Genomic DNA, 14,691 nt, shown 5'->3' with positions numbered 1-14,691 from the left:
CAGTACCGAGCATGAGAAATGGTTTGCTTGGAGCCTTGAGAGGACCCTCACAAAGCAGCACTCAGGTCTTGTCAGTGGAAATTTATAGGAGGGCTAACTTTCCCTTTGAGAAAGAGAAGCTATTTCTTGTCAAGACAGAGCTTAAGGCACTTGCTCACCCATCGGACAATGTCTTTGTGCAACACAGAAATCAATCTCTTGATCTGTGAACCACAGAGAGAGAAGTCAGATTTAGCTTGCTTGGTTTTAACTGCACTGCCCAATAGTAAATTAGTAGGTATTTAATCATCTGAAAGTTCATGATTTCATGTAACATACACTACTGTAAATATATTTGGGCGAACCTGCTTGTTTTGACGTTGCGGTTGTGGTTGGACACACGACGGACTCATGGGAGACGGAGTGCCGCGTGCCTTGCGACCCTTTCAGTAGAGGATGTGAAGATATCCACCGATTCGGAATTATGACAACAGGAAATCTGCTGATTGGAGCAAGCGGTGCTCTGGTTTGTGGACAAATTGGAAGTTGCTGGCAGTGTTCAAAGTACCCCAAAGCTGCCACAAATGATTGGAGGATGCGGGAAGGACTGTGGACACTTTGTCATTTGGATAACATCGGACTGTCTGCCCTGCAGGATGAATTTGATGACCAGTAATAGACAATTTAGAGTGACAAGCAAATGTTATTTTCACTCGCATACAGTGGCTTCGAGACTCTCCTGAAGGACAATGCAGCGAAGACACAACAAACTCCCTTCTTGTATCTCATGGACACACACCTGTTGTTGTTGACTTTGGACTGACTGACAAGAACACCATGGCCGCGGATCAGAGACACGCTGCAGGCTTACACTTACACATACCCTAGCCCCTATCCAACGCCTTTGACGCGAATCCCTTAGGGGTGATGGAGAGCAAGGCAGAGTCCGATGACCTGCAGCCTGCCACCGTAGTCCCCACTCCCTGCCCTCTGTTGCAAGTCTCGAGATGTTGCAATATTGTATGTATACGTGCTTCGCGAATGAGTTTTTTTTCCCCACTCCAGACTGGGTTCCCTTAGGAGCCCAGTCTTAAATGTATTTCTTTACCCATCCTTTCCCAGGATTTACCTTTTTCCCATCTTTTACTGGGCGCCTTGTGGTGACCTTTCAGCGTTCCTTTTCTGTAACCCTATACACTGTTTGTTTGTCTAATCTTGAACGGGTTTGTGCTGAAAACAAAATTCATTGTACTTGTGCAATGACAATAAAGACCTACCAACCTACTTTGGGAGAGGGTTACTAAGATTGTGTTTGTACTTTTTAAAGTCAACCTGATACAGATTCAGGCGACAAGCAAAGACTTACTTTCGCTGGTGACTTAAATATGACAGCCTGTTTTCTCTCAGGGTTACATATCTTACATGTGCGGTGGTGACGGCAGGAAGGAGAACGGAGAGTTTCAACATCTCCAACACTGTGGACCACCCTCTGAACAATGACCCAACACCAGAGGGGAGCAGCAGCCAGCAGTCATTCACCCGGCTCATTGATAGAGGTATTTCATACGCAGAGCCAGCAGGGATCTGATTGGAATACTCTTCCTGCTTCTGTAGGATAGGATAATACGTTATTTGTCCCCCAATCTAAACTTGTTTATTATACTGTCTGACCAACTGGGATATGAAACTGTGTAGAAACCCTGTTTCAAAATGAGTTGGAAAATTGTGTAAGATGTAAATGTAAATGGAATACAAAGATTTACAAATCCTTTTCAACCCATATTCAATTGAATTTGCTACAAAGACAACATATTTGATGTTCAAACTGATAAACATTTTTTTTTTTGCAAGTAATCCTTAACTTTTGAATTTAATGCCAGCAATACGTGACAAAGAATTTGGGAAAGGTGGCAATAAATACTGATAAAGTTCAGGAATGCTCATCAAACACTTATTTGGAACATCCCACAGGTGTGCAGGCTAATTGGGAACAGGTAGGTGCCATGATTGGGTATAAAACAGATTCCCAAAAAATGCTCAGTCTTTCACAAGGAAGGAAGGGGCGAGCTACACCCCTTTGTCCACAACTGCGTGAGCAAATAGTCAAACAGTTTAAGAACAACGTTTCTCAAAGTGCAATTGCAAGAAATTTAGGGATTTCAACATTTACGGTCCATAATATTATCAAAAGCTTCAGAGAATTTGGAGAAATCACTCCACATAAGTGGCATGGCCGGAAAACAACATTGAAAGCCCGTGACCTTCGATGCCTCAGACGGCACTGTATCAAAAACCGACATCAATCTCTAAAGGATATCACCACATGAGCTCAGGAACACTTCAGAAAACCACTGTCACTAAATACTGTTTGTCGCTACATCTGTAAGTGCAACTGAAAGCTGCACTATGTAAAGCGAAAGCCATTTATTAACAAGATCCATAAACGCCGCCAGCTTCTCTGGGCCTGAGATAATCTAAGATGGACTGATACAAAGTAGAAAATTGTTCTGTGGTCTGACGAGTCCACATTTCAAGATGTTTTTGGACATATTTGACATCGTGTCATCCGGACCAAAGGGGAAGCGAACCATCCGGACTGTTATTGATGCAAAGTTCAAAAGTCAGCATCTGTGATGGTATGGGGGTGCATTAGTGCCCAAGGCATGGGTAACTTACACATCTGTGAAGGCACCATTAATGCTGAAAGGTACATACAGGTTTTTGCACAACATATGCTGCCATCTAAGCGCTGTCTTTTTCATGGACGCCTCTGCTTATTTCAGCAAGACACCACGTGTTACAACAGCGTGGCTTCTTAAAAAAAGAGTGCGGGTATTTTCCTGGCCCGCCTGCAGTCCAGACCTGTCTCCCGTTGAAAATGTGTGGCGCATTATGAAGCGTAAAATACGACAGCGGAGACCCCGAATTGTTGAACAACTGAAGCTCTACATAAAACAAGAATGGGAAAGAATTCTGTAAGCTTCTTACTCACAGTTCCCACAGATGCACGCTGGACGCCAGTGGTTCGGGTTTGGCAGTAGTTTTAATATAATCAGTTTTGCTCAGGATCACGCTTTTCTGCTCGACTTTTCAGTCTCACCAACAGCAGCCGCCTTCTCCTCCGCTGGCCGTTTACTGTTAAAGACAACAGTTGATTAGATCAGCGCGTACCACCTGCGACATCTAATCAACTGCCAGCTGCGTCTCGCCGTCCTGCCCATGCCACGCCCCCATCTGAGGGTGCGCTGTCTCCAGCCACCCAGACGGGGTCGCTGATCTTTCTACCTGCAGTGTGCTAATCACAACTTCCCTCCACAAATTCAATTTTCAAAGCTTCAACAATTAGTTTCCTCAGTTCCCAAACGTTTATTGAGTGTTGTTAAAAGAAAAGGTGATGTAACACAGTGGTGAAAATGCCCTTTCCCAACTACTTTGGGACGTGTTGCAGCCATGAAATTTTAAGTTAATTATTTAAAAAATAAAAATGTATGAGTTTGAACATCAAATATGTTGTCTTTGTAGTGCATTTAACTGAATATGGGTTGAAAAGGATTTGCAAATGATTGTATTTCATTTATATTTACATCTAACACAATTTCCCAACTCATATGGAAACGAGGTGTGTACATTTAAACTGCAAGCTGTGCTCCAGATTGATAAATCTATACACTGAGGAATATGACATAAAGGCGTCTACAATAGGAAGTGAATTAGTGTTAGATCACAAAAACTGGATGTGCAACCCTTGTTTTGCCTTCATCATTTAAAAAATACTTTAAAATCTTTACAAATTAAAGAGGAAAAACATTTAAATACATCAAAAAATAAAATAGCTCTCGAAGGGGCTGTTTACAATGTTATATGCCTAGAAGGCAATAACTTTATAATGTGTTGTAAGCATTATATCCCACCCTATTATGGAGATTACCACATAATGACATAAACTCTGCTCGTATGCAACACGCGTGGTCAGAAAATGATAGCAATTTGGCAAAATGTATCTGCTAACGTTAGCTATCGTTGAATATATATTCTATCATAACAGCAAGACGAGTGCAAATTAGTAGTTGCTTCTCGAGGACTGTTTTTGTGTACAATACATCCATCCATTTTCTACCGCTTATTCCCTTTTGGGGTCGCGGGGGGCGCTGGCGCCTATCTCAGCTACAATCGGGCGGAAGGCGGGGTACACCCTGGATAAGTCGCCAGCTCATCGCAGTGTACATCTGGGAAGTATTCACAGTGCTTCACTTTTTTTCCACATTTTTTTATGTTACAGCCTTATTACAAAATGGAATGAAATAATTATTGTCCTCGAAATTCCACGCACAATAAATGGTAAATGATTGTAGTTGTTTAGCGCTTTCTACCCCTTTTTTAAGGAACCCAAAGTGCTTTGACAGTATTTCCACATTCACACACACATTCACACACTGATGGAGGGAGCTGCCATGCAAGGCACTAACCAGGACCCATCAGGAGCAAGGGTGAAGTGTCTTGCACAAGGACACAAAGGACATGACTAGGATGTTAGAAGGTGAGGATTGAACCAGTAACCCTCAGCTTGCTGGCACAGCCACTTTCCCGACTTCACTATGCCGTCCCCAAACACACTATGTTGACAATGTGAAAAGTTGTTTTTCACAAAATCATTTAAAATAAAGAAATCGCATCTACAAAAGTATTCATGACCCTTGCTCAATACATTGTCTGTTACAAAACAGAAATTCATCTTCGACAGGCTCCAAGAGAATGTACAAGACAGAACAATAAGAAATAAAAAATAAAAATATAACATAACACAGACACGAAATTTAAGAGCTATAAAAGATGGTGCAGCAGTATTAGCAGTGGGAATTTTTTATCTTTTTTTTTCAGGGGGAGTGAAACTTTAAAGCGGTGATCTAATAGTAGAAACTGGAATGATGAGTCATGAGACAGTGCTGTTTTGGCCTTAAATGCCTGAATCTACACCTGTCACATGAAGTTATACTCTGTTTTGGTTGTGTGTTGTAGTGTTTATTGTCGCATGTTTGGTGTTTTAGTTCCTGTCTCCCGCTCTTATCCAAGTTTGGACTTCCTGTTGTTTGTGTGTTGCTTTGCAGTTACTTTAGTTCCCTGCCTCTGAGCGTTCTTTTCCCTCACCTGCTCTTGATTGGTGATCAGTGGACTCAACTGTCCCTGATCACTAATCAAGAGGGTTTATTTCCCAGCTTCAGCTGCCTCCTGCGACTGGAACATTGTTTCATGTTTGTTTCACGCTGGTACCGTATGCTTTCATTGCTCAGTAATTGTTAGAGCCCGCTTTGCTTTATGTTCACAATGAAGAAATGAAGCCTCATGAGGCTTTTTAACCACTTGAGCCATTGATTCGAGAATTTGTCGAAGCTTCAAGCATGCTTCGGCACAAGAAACCACCTGCTGGCCAAATGTGTAATTACAAACAGCTATATCTTAACCACACAATGTGTGATGCATTGAATTTTGTGTCCGTTATGGCCCTTGGAAATGACTATGATTTACAATTTGTGTATGACTAAAATGGTTTTGCAACATCCATCCAATTTCTACCACTTGTCCGCTCTCACAAATGAACATATACGTACAATAAGATAAGTTTTGATGTATTGTGTTTTTTTATTCCAACCATGGCAGAGTTATATTATATGACTGGTTGTGCAGTGTTTATGTGACAGCATGGATTTAAGCATGTATTAGACCAGTGGTTCTCAAATGGGGGTACGCGTACCCCTGGGGGTACTTGAAGGTATGCCAAGGGGTACATGAGATTTTTTTTTAAATATTCTAAAAATAGCAACAATTCAAAAATCCTTTATAAATATATTTATTGAATAATACTTCAACAAAAAATGAATGTAAGTTCATAAACTGTGGGAAAAAAAATACAACAATGCAATATTCAGTGTTCACAGCTAGAATTTTTGTGGACATGTACCATAAATATTGATGTTAAAGATTTCTTTTTTTGTGAATGAATGTTTAAAATTAAGTTCATGAATCCAGATGGATCTCTATTACAATCCCCAAAGAGGGCACTTTAAGTTGATGATTTCTTCTATGTGTAGAAATCTTTATTTATAATTTAATCACTTGTTTATTTTTCAACAGGTTTGTAGTTATTTTTATATCTTTTTTTCCAACTAGTTCAAGAAAGACCACTACAAATGAGAAATATTTTTCACTGTTATACTATTTAATAAATCAGAAACTGATGACATAGTGCTGTATTTTACTTCTTTATCTCTTTTTTTCAACCGAAAATGTTTTGCTCTGATTAGGGAGTACTTGAATTAAAAACTTTTTCACAGGGGTACATCACTGAGAAAAGGTTGAGAACCACTGTATTAGACAGTGACAGTGCTTGTGGAACTAGGACAGGGGTCTGTAACCCACGGCTCTGGACCTTCATGCCTCCGCCGTGACTCCCTTTGGCGTTGAAGCAAAACGTCAGCAAATAATGGCTACTTAAAATCTATTTAGTTAGTTTATTTTAATTTAGTAGTTTTTATTTTGGAGAGTTTTGGGATCTTGTCAAAGGAAAATAAAACATGTTAATATATTGTCAATCGAAATGTACGTCACAGACCCTATGCGTCATCTCTTGCTGCAAAGCAGTTGCATCGTTTTTAGCGGTCAAAGCGGTCAAAGTGGTCAAAAAGCTAACGATAGATGTATCAAAAAAGAGAAACATTTCTGATGAAAATAGAACATTTAATGCTTCGTGGTGAGAATAATTTGTTTTCACTGATGACGAGGTTGTTGTTTACCCTTTTGAGTCAAATGAAATATGCCGCAGTTGTATGCCTTCAGAATATTACAGTGAGTTGTTTTTTTAAATTCATTAATAAGGGAAGGAAGGACCAGTGTATTTTTTTCTGGTGTTCGGAATAATTTGGTGATTTGCGTCGTTATACCCAGGCAAAAAACTGGGTATGATATTTGTTGCTTCTCCCAACACTTTAGAGGTTTTTCTTCCTTATTGATATCGGGTTCTGATAAGAAGCGCTGGACTTCCACAGTGTCATCTGCTGTTACATAATGAGTTGTTATTGCCTCCATGACGCTGCATCCAAATGATTCTATAGATTGTTACCTCAGAAAAAAATACAGTTCATGTTAGTAAATGTTGCCATCACAATTATTGAAATAAAATAACATCATGCGAGGGGGATTTCTTTGTGAAGTCCTTAGAATTGTGACACAATCTAAGGTTAGTCTATTTATTGCCTCATTAGCTTTTTTTGGGCTGAAAAATCCAATTTATTTGAAACGTGGGTCCACGAGTGTAACAAGCGACATAATGTTCTTTGACTGCAACATGTGGAGCTTCTCCTGGAGTTGTCTGATTAGGTGCTTGCCCATTTCCCATGCAACTGTTGGTGCCAGTCTTGTGTGCAACAAGCCACAACGACATCCTCGACTCAGATCCCACATCAGGGCAAGAAAAAACTCAACCCAACGGGATACGGTGAGAAACCTTGAAGGGGACCACAAATGTGGGGGGATCCCACTCGGGGGAGGTGCAATGTGTGGACCTAGTTAATAGTGTGAGAGTCCAGTCCATAGTGGGCCCAGCAGGGGATCATCTTTAGTGGAGACAAGTCAGCAGCGCAGAGATGTCCCTAACTGATGCACAGATAAGTAATCCACCCCGGTTCCTGACTTTGAACAGCTAGCGCCTCATCAGTGGTCGCCTAATAACCCCTCCATGCAGGAGATGGGCAGGACAGAGATGGCACATCAATTGGTCTAAAAGGGGGTTCTATTTAAAGGCTAGCGTATACAAATTAGATTTAAGATGGAACTTAAATGCTTCCACTGAGGTATCATCTCTAATTGTTACCGGGAGGGCATTCCAGGGTACTGGAGCCCAAATATAAAACGCTCTATAGCCCGCAGACTTTTTTTGGGCTCTGATAATCACTAATAAGCCAGAGTTCTGAGAACGCAGATTTCAGTATAGCAATGGTAAAGTCCAATGAAAAGGGGGATGAGTAAGGCCAGCCAAAGCTGTTCCTGCTGATACCCTCAGTACAATTAAATGTTTCAGCATCAAATAAGTGCTGTTCCCCCGTGTGTCCACCTAGCTTCAACTGCTCCGTTCCCTTATTGATCTGCACTCGTCTAAACATCTAGAATTAAACATAGGGATTAGTAGGCTATTAAATCACTGAATAATGAACACAAAACAAACCTAATGTTATAGGAACAAAGAAAATGAACATACCTTAGTAGAGGTGCTGCTTCTGAAGTTGCTACTTCCGGTAAAGGCAATGCTTTTTTATTAGCAAACAAAAGTTGCAAACTTTATCGTCAATGTTCTTTACTAAATTCTTTCAGCAAAAATATGGTGTGACAGGTCTCCAGCCGTCATTGTGTGGGTAGCATGGACCATCGATACATGACGCATAATAGCAGGTTTAACTCTCGTTTATTATTTCAACAAACAAGTTTTCGTTCCAGTCAGTTGCGCCAATTTCTAGCGCGACCTCTCTTCCTGTTTGTCTCGGCGCACCTTTCGGTGGCCGGTGACTGCGTCTTCCGCGGGGGCTCATCTCTCTCCTGGTCGCTCACGTCGTCTTCGTCGTCGGTTGTTTCTTCTCATACTTCTGCCTCGATTGCTCCTCCTTCTCCCCTTTTAAACTGCAGCAGAAGATGCAGGGATTGAGAGCAGGTGTGTCGTTTACGCACCTGACTCGGATTGCTGCAGCGCCGCTCCAAGTGCGCCCCGCCTCTCCATTCCGCTGCATACTCCGCCTCCTGGCCGCCATCTTGGGTAGGACCATGATTTGTCCTATCCCGCTGTCAGCCCGTCAGCTCCGCCTCTCCACATATGGCAATATTGCGAAATGATCAAATATGACACATAGAATGGACCTGCTATCCCCGTTTAAATAAGAACATCTCATTTCAGTAGGCCTTTAATCACATGTTTGTATTATTTGTTAATCATTATTATTTATTGTGTACATTGAACAAAGAGAGCACAGTCCACCAAGTCAAATTCCTTGTGTGCTAAACATACCTGGCCAATGAAGCTGATTCTCATTTGGATTAGTAATAAAACTTATTTTGACGTGTTTTGTTTTTTTTGCTGTGTCAGATTACAAACTTTATAGCAGTGTAATATAAGTGGGACAAAAAGTCCCCATTAACTAACATGTTTAACTGTACAGACATTCCACTATATATATATGCATATTCTAATTTCAGGGTTTCATTTTGGATTAAAAGAGTAGTCCTATTTACTGTTTGGAATTACATTGGACAATTTTGGCACCACACACCATACCAAGGCCCTGCGACCCAGCAGGCCCATTCACAGCACAGATGAGACCCAGCGTGCTTACGACACTCAGCCCAAACACAACAACTTGGAACGCCGACCTTTCGAAGGCCAGCAGACCCTGAGGGCAACACTGCCCTGCACTATATTGAAAGTGTACCGAAGTTACTTACACACACACACACACACACACACACGCACACACACACACACACACACACTTATCAGTTTATCTGATACGGTTTGTTTGTTTCCCAACTTTTTATTTTTACCATTTGTAATTTTGTTGTAATTGTACTTTCTGACACTAGTCAAGGCAAGGAACACTTTAAGAATTGTGTATGCATTATCATGCAGGTTATCTTTATAATAGAGATGAAGAAATTGTCAGCCCCCAAGGCCCAACAAGGTTACGAACACAATGAATATGTTTCGTTCCAGGTGTTATTGACCATTATAGTTTTTCATGGCTCTCACATGCATTATGTTGTGAGAATTGCTTCCTAAAAGCAATCAGACACACATACACACACACACACACACACACACACACACACACACACACTCACACACCACATAATGCCTTTCAAAAATGTGTGAAAAGAGTTTCCTTCAAGGTCATGATCTCAATGAAGTAATTCCAAGTTGCTTGAATGTTTTTCTACTTTAGTTGTGTGTTTTTTTGGCCTTGTTTAGAAACTGCCCTCTAATGTGGATAATGGCCATGAGATATACATTTATGCTGTTGATTAAAAAGTGTGTGTGTGTGTGTGTGTGTGTGTGTGTGTTTCAGCGGGACAGATGCTGCCCAAGCAGGTGCACAATTCCCTGACAGGTGACATCCGCTGCACTGAAAATCGTATGGCCAACAGACCAGGGTCACATTGTTAGATACTTAGTCTGACTCTAGGGGCGAATGCTTTAACCTGCCTGACAAACCTTATGGTGAGCTGGTCTGGATTTGTTGCTCGAAAACAACAGGGAGCCCTTTTTGTAACTCGACACATTGTCAGTGTAAAAACTTTGTCGGAGGGCAGCAAGTTCTCCCAATGATTGTGTGGGCCCACAGTCCAACATGATGGCCGATTGGAGACTCAAATAAGAATAATACTCCCTTGCTGATTTTGTAACGACAGCTTTTTAATCGTTGTTTCAGGTCGATTAAAAGGTTGTAAATGTGTTTATTTGAGTTTAATACATATTTGATCCCAAGTAAAATCTGTAGCTACCCCTTGGGTCTGTGATATTTCAAACTAAATGCATGCTCTTACTGTATATCATTTGAGGAATTTAGAGAGGGGCATTTTGTGGTAGATTAAATAAAAGTGTATCTTCTTTTATTATATGCTCTAATTTATAGTCCTCAATTACAGAATGTTTCTCAGGCTTTATATCTATTTCAGTGGTTCTCAAATGGGGATACGCGTACCCCTGGGGGTACTTGAAGGTATGCCAAGGGGTACGTCAGATTTTTTTTAAATATTCTAAAAATACCAACAATTCAAAAATCCTTTATAAATATATTTATTGAATAATACGTTGACAAAATATGAATGATAGTTCATAAACTGCGAAAATAATTTCAACAATGCAATATTCAGTGTTGACAGCTAGATTTTTTGTGGACATGCTCCATAAATATTGATGTTAAAGATTTTTTTTTTTCTGAAGAAATTTTTAGAAATAAGTTCATGAATCCAGATGGATCTATTTCACAATCTCCAAAGAGAGCACTTTAAGTTCATGATTACTTCTATGTGTAGAAATCTTTATTTATAATTGAATCACTCGTTTATTTTTCAACAAGTCTTTAGCTATTTTATATCTTTTTTTCCCAAATAGTTCAAGAAACACCACTACAAATGAGCAATATTTTGCAATGTTATACAATTTAATGAATCAGAAACTGATGACATAGTGCTGTATTTTACTTCTTTATCTCTTTTTTTCAACCAAAAATGCTTTGCTCTGATTTGAGGGTACTTGAATTTAAAAAATGTTCACAGGGGGTACATCACTGAAAAAAGGTTGAGAACCACTGATCTAAATAAAGACTTTTTAGACGTTGTCATGCAGCAAAACAAATATGATTTATTTGTGCAGTATATAAAATACATAAACAATACACAAACGTACATAAATATACATATATATATATATATATATATATATATATATATGCATACACACATTAGGGGTGTAATAATATTATTAAAAAAAACATGGTATGTTGCCTTCTGCCCGATTGTAGCTGAGATAGGCGCCAGCACCCCCCGCGACCCCAAAAGGGAATAAGCGGTAGAAAATGGATGGATGGATGTTGGTATCAAAATCATCACAATAATACCGTGATGTGATACATCCATCCATCCATTTTCTACCGCTTATTCCCTTTCGGGGTCGCGGGGGGCGCTGGCGCCTATCTCAGCTACAATCGGGCGGAAGGCAGGGTACACCCTGGACAAGTCGCCACCTCATCGCAGGGCCAACACAGATAGACAGACAACATTCACACTCACATTCACACACTAGGGCCAATTTAGTGTTGTCAATCAACCTATCCCCAGGTGCATGTCTTTGGAGGTGGGAGGAAGCCGGAGTACCCGGAGGGAACCCACGCATTCACGGGGAGAACATGCAAACTCCACACAGAAAGATCCCGAGCCTGGATTTGAACCCAGGACTGCAGGAACTTCGTATTGTGAGGCAGACGCACTAACCCCTCTGCCACCGTGAAGCCGATGTGATACAGTATAAAATGAAAATTTGGTCAGTGTAGTTTTTTGCTGGAACTTTTGAATGTGTGCGAGGTTCGTGTGTGGGAAGTTGTAAAGCAGAGAGAAAGGGTTGATATTTCTGACATTTCTTGAAGTTTTCATCAAAATCTATCCATAACTGTTGGGTCATGTTGCCAACAAACAAAGCCTGACGAGAACATAACCTCTTTGGTCTGCGTACTGCAAGGCAAACTCGCCACCTTTGTCTGAACCCCCCCCCCCCCGCGTTAGTTGAGGTGGGCGGGATTGGGGGGCGGGATTTGATGCTAGCGGGGGTGTATAATGTAGCCAGGAAGAGTTAGGGATGCATGGCGTTCTGGGTATTTGTTCTGTTCTGTTTATGTTGTGTTACATTAAGGATGTTCTCCCGAAATGTGTTTGTCATTCTTGTTTGGTGAGGGTTAAAGAGTGTTAAAGTTTTTTATATCACAACTTTCAGTGTAACCTGTATGGCTGTTGACCAAGTATGCCTTGCAATCTTGTACGTGTGATGACAGAAGCAGCAAAATCCATGCGTCCGGCCAGCACGCAGATAGCATGGTGTAAGAACAGGCGCGATGACATGTTGTAGAGGACGTTAAAAGTATAGTCATCACGACACGCCCTCAATATTGTAGTCTGGGTGAAAATCGGAGAATGTTAGCCCCAGGTGATTTCTGGAAGAGGCACCAAAATCCGGAAACGTCCCAAAATAATCGGGGGGGGTGGGGTCGGCGATTATGCAGCTGAGCCACATCAGAGTGCCCGTAGAGCCGCATGTGGCTCCGGAGCCGCAGGTTGCAGACCCCTGCTCTTTATGAACTTTTTTAGAGACATCAAGGAGAACGAATGTTTGCTGCTTCATTCGATGTGTTGTCGTGATCCAAAACTTGTATTTTAAAAAGATGACATTTTCTTTAACTTTAATAAGCTCATGGGTGGGTGGATGAATAAATAAATGAATGCACCTGATATCTACCATTGATTTTGTTTCAAGTTGAACATTCACAAATAACGTTACCAAAAGTACCCTAAGCACCAGCAGTGGAGTTATGATGGGGGTGCATTTTCAGGCAAGACTTTGATTCCAGCTGCCTGAGAATGCACCCCCATCTATCTCTGACTAGGAACCTTATAGAAACATCACACTCACCATGGTTACTCATCATAGCCCCCCCTGTGTACAGTGAATGAAAACCATGTGATAATCAGACACCCAGAGGCAGAGTAATGGTGGGGGTGCATTTTCAGGCAGGACATTTAGTCCAGCTGCCTGAGAATGCGTCCAGCTGCCTGAGAATGCACCCCCCAACTATCTCTGGTTAGGAACCTCATAGAAACATGAAACTCACTCTGGTGACTCATCCTTACCACAAATGTATACAGTGAAAACCATGTGATGATCGGACTGACAGTGGCGGAGTTATGGGGGTAGGGGGTGCATTTTCAGGCAAGACGTTGATTCTACCTGCTTGAGAATGTACCACCCATCTATCTCTGGCTAGGAACCTCATAGAGACATGACACTCACTCGGTGAATCATCCTTAACCCAAATATGTACAGTGAAAACCACGTGATGATTGGACCTCCAGAGGCAGAGTTACGGTAGGGTGCTTTATCAGTCATGACATTGATTCCACCTGCCTGAGAATGCACCTTCCATCTACCTCTGGTTAGGAACCTCATAGAGAATTGACACCCACCCTGGTGACTCATCCTTACCCCCCCTGTGTACAGTAAAAACCATGTGATGATCGGACCTCCAGAGGCGTAGTAATGGTGGGGGTGCATTTTCAGGCTAGACGTTGATTCCACCTGCCTGAGAATGCACCACCCATTTATCGCTTGCTAGGAACCTCATAGAGACATGAAACTCACCCTGGTTACTCATCATAGCCCCCCTGTGTACAGTGAAAACAATGTGAAAATTGGACCTCCAGAGGTGGAGTTATGGCGGGGGTGCATTTTCAGGCAGGACGTTCAGTCCACCTGCCTGTGAATGCACCCCCTATGTTTTTCTTGGTATGTACAGTGTACCCAGCTCTCGGTACATGGGACTTCTCTAACAAAGTTTACCTCTCAATAGAGATAAAGTCGCTGTCATACCAAACATCATAAATACATCAATATTTCTATAATAAAATCTGAAAACAATAAATAGGTTTTTTCAGGTGAGAGGAAAAAAAACATAATTTCTTATCAAACAAGGCATAATGCAATTTATTTTAATACAAACAAATAAAATCCACACATAGTTAAATAATATATATGTACAATATTCAAAGTCAAACGTCAAATAAAGTGAACACAAAGATAGTAATCAAAATAGAACACTTTTTTGTAAGAAAGTTTAACTCCTGATAAGAAACTATACAAACAGAAATATTATTATATATTATACTTAGATTAACATAAATATAATGCAATACCCCATCCCACTTCATAAACATGCAGGGCACAGGTAATCCCCATCAACATCTGGCCTCAGGACACACTCGTGGTGAAACCACCTCTCACAGATGTCACAGCAGATCTAAGGTGAGGAGGAGCATGAAGGTGAGGAGGCAGATAAGTGGGCCATTAAATTACATAAATTCCGGATTTTAATAATTCATCATTATCACTGTTACTATTCTAATACAATAATT

At 41.0% G+C, this 14,691-nt stretch overlaps 1 long non-coding RNA gene across 1 annotated transcript in view; it reads left to right on the top strand.

The window, feature by feature from the left end:
- LOC133552386 (uncharacterized) overlaps positions 1–10,491 on the top strand; it is a 69,211-nt gene extending 58,720 nt beyond the window's left edge. Inside the window, exons 2-3 of the long non-coding RNA XR_009806696.1 lie at positions 1,387–1,535; positions 10,080–10,491. This is a non-coding gene — a long non-coding RNA (uncharacterized LOC133552386). The remainder of the gene's footprint in view (positions 1–1,386; positions 1,536–10,079) is intronic.
- Positions 10,492–14,691: the final 4,200 nt, after the last annotated feature.

The sequence above is a fragment of the Nerophis ophidion genome, linkage group LG05 (genome assembly GCF_033978795.1).
Source record: "Nerophis ophidion isolate RoL-2023_Sa linkage group LG05, RoL_Noph_v1.0, whole genome shotgun sequence".
NCBI lineage: Eukaryota > Metazoa > Chordata > Actinopteri > Syngnathiformes > Syngnathidae > Nerophis > Nerophis ophidion.
This window is presented reverse-complemented; position numbering and strand designations above follow the sequence as displayed.